The following is a 3379-nucleotide window of genomic DNA, read 5'->3' as shown; positions in this document are numbered from 1 at the left end:
GTACTACTAAAGTTACCCCTAATAACCCGAACACCTGGGTCTGACATCAAATGTCATCTAGGTTGTTTAAATGTAAGGATCATTCTAAGTGGTGTAGTTTTCTTAGCAGACTTAGTAGTGCTCAAGTCCAAAGGAATAGATGTTATCCTTGGAATGGATTGGTTAACCAGACACAATGGAATTATTAGTTGTGCAACCAAAGAAGTATCATTAGTTAACCATGAAGGGATTAAAGTGAAATGCCAAACCCGAGGGTCTAAAGTTAATCCAATGGTCTTCAATTTGGATGCAAGGACCATAGAGGAAGTACCAATAGTGCAAGAATACCCTGATGTATTCCCAGAGGAACTACCTGGAATGCCACCAGACAGGGATATAGAGTTGATCATTGATCTTATCCCTGGGACTGCCCCCATAGCCAAGAGACCTTACAGAATGGCTCCGGCAGAGTTAGCTGAACTAAAAGAGCAGCTAAGAGAATTGCAGCAGAAAGGTTATATCAGACCTAGTTCTTCACCATGGGGAGCCCCAGTCTTGTTTGTGAAGAAGAAAGATGGAAGTATGAGGATGTGTGTGGATTATAGGTCCCTAAATGAAGTCACCATCAAGAATAAGTATCCCCTACCAAGGATAGATGACCTTTTTGATCAGCTTAAAGGAGCCAAGTATTTCTCTAAGATTGATTTGAGATCAGGTTATCACCAGCTCAAGATCAAGAATAGTGATGTTCCCAAGACAGCCTTTGTAACCAGATATGGACAATATGAGTTTACAGTGATGTCTTTTGGATTAACCAATGCCCTTCATGAACCTCATGAATAAGGTATTCATGGAAGAGTTAGATAAGTTTGTTGTAGTCTTCATTGATGACATACTTATCTACTCTAAGAGTGCGGAAGAACATGGGCAACACTTGAGAGTAGTGTTGGAAAAGCTAAGAAGACACAAGTTGTATGCTAAATTCAGCAAATGTGAATTTTGGCTTGAGAAGGTTGCATTTCTAGGCCACATCTTGACAGCTGAAGGAGTTGCAGTTGACCCTGAGAAAGTAGAAGCTGTCTCCCATTGGCAGCAACCCACCAATGTGAGTGAGGTTAGAAGTTTTCTTGGATTAGCTGGATATTATCGAAGGTTTATAGAAGGATTTTCGAAGATAGCCAGACCCATGACAGAGCTTCTTAGGAAAGATAAGAAATTCACTTGGACAGAATCATGTGAGAAGAGTTTCCAAGAGTTGAAGAAGAGACTGACAACAGCACCAGTGTTAACTTTGCCAAACATTCACCAAGATTTCATCATATACTGTGATGCCTCAAGACAAGGTTTAGGATGTGTTCTCATGCAAGGAGGAAAAGTGGTTGCTTATGCATCCCGTCAGCTTAGACATCATGAGCAAAATTACCCTACCCATGATTTGGAGTTAGCAGCTATAGTACATGCTCTCAAGATTTGGAGACACTACCTCATTGGAAACAAGTGTAAAATCTACACTGATCACAAGAGTTTGAAGTACATCTTCACACTGTCAGACTTGAACCTAAGGCAAAGAAGATGGTTAGAATTAATCAAGGACTATAACCTTGAGATTCATTACCACCCAGGAAAGGCCAACGTTGTAGCAGATGCCCTAAGCAGGAGGTCATATGGTCAGCAGTTGGTGCCTAAGAACACTCACCTACAAGAAGAGATAGCACAGTTGAACATGCATATAGTACGTCAACCTCAAAATGGCAGTCTGATGGTGCAGCCAACTCTTGTGGAAGAAATCAAACAGACACAACATAAGGATAAGGATCTAATGAAGATTCGTGAGCAAACTGGAGAAAATAAAGCTCCATACTTTAGAGTGGATAACAAAGGAGTATTGTGGTATAAAAACAAGATTTGTGTGCCCAAGGAGGGAAAGTTTCAAGAATTAATCCTTGATGAAGCCCATAACTCAGCTTATTCTATCCACCCTGGTGCCACCAAGATGTACATGGACCTAAAAGAAAGATATTGGTGGAATGGCATGAAAGCTGATGTGGCACGATTTGTTGCACAATGTGATGTTTGCCAAAGGGTTAAAGCGGAGCATCAGAAACCAGCAGGCTTGCTCCAGCCATTGCCTATTCCTGTTTGGAAATGGGATGAGATAGGCATGGATTTTGTGAATGGATTACCCAAAACTCTGAAAGGAAATGATTCAATATGGGTAATAGTGGACCGCCTTACCAAGGTTGCTCACTTCATACCTGTGCGCACCAAATATAGTGGAGACAAGTTAGCCCAGTTATATGTGGATAACATAGTCAAATTGCATGGTGTGCCAAGTAGGATTGTATCTGACCGAGGTACCCAATTTACCTCTAAGTTCTGGAAAAGTTTGCATGAAGCTATGGGAACCAAGCTAGATTTTAGCTCAGCTTATCATCCTCAAATAGATGGTCAGACTGAAAGAATAAATCAGATTATGGAAGATATGCTAAGAGCATGTGTGCTCACATATGGTAAAGATTGGGAGAAAAGCCTAACTTATGCAGAGTTCTCCTATAATAACAGTTACCAAGCTAGTTTGGGCATGTCACCTTTTGAGACCCTGTATGGAAGAAAATGTAGAACCCCATTGATGTGGTCTGAAGTTGGAGAACGAACCTTGCTTGGACCAGCCCTTATAAAAGAAGCAGAAGATCGTGTAGCTGAAATCAGAGAAAAATTGAAAGAGGCACAATCACGTCAAAAGAGCTATTCTGATAAAAGAAGGCGAGAGTTAAGTTTTGCAGTTGGAGATTTTGTGTATATTAAAGTCTCTCCTATTTGAGGAACTCGAAGGTTCCAAGTTAGAGGCAAGCTAGCACCTCGGTATATTGGACCATATCAAGTATTACAGAGGATTGGTGCTGTGCTTATCGTGTTCGGCTACCTGAAGAAATATCAGATATACACAATGTGTTTCATGTTTCCCAATTAAAGAAATGTCTCAAAGTACTAGAGGAACAAATATCGCCAGACACAGTTGATTTACAAGACGACCTAAGATATCAAGAAGTGCCAATAAAAATCCTAGATACAGTCACCAAGCAAACTCGAACGACAACAGTCCGAATTTGTCGTGTTCAGTGGAGTAGACACACTGAAGCGGAAGCAACATGGGAAAGAGAAGATGCCCTGAGAAAAGAGTTTCCTTATCTATTTAGGACCCAGCCGAATCTCGAGGACGAGATTCCTTTTAAGTGGGGTAGGTTTGTAACATACCAAAAATTCACATTTAAAAATCACTCGCAAACTATAAAATAATTTGAGCTCTATAGTATCTCCATCTAATCCATCCATATTTTTCGCGCACAAATAACAACGAGTACCAGCAAGCTTACATGCAAGAAAACATAGCAGTGCACCT

Source organism: Sorghum bicolor, chromosome 10, assembly GCF_000003195.3.
Source record: "Sorghum bicolor cultivar BTx623 chromosome 10, Sorghum_bicolor_NCBIv3, whole genome shotgun sequence".
Classification (NCBI taxonomy): Eukaryota; Viridiplantae; Streptophyta; class Magnoliopsida; order Poales; family Poaceae; genus Sorghum; species Sorghum bicolor.
The sequence above is the reverse complement of the archived record's forward strand: the minus strand, read 5'-3'. Positions refer to the sequence as shown.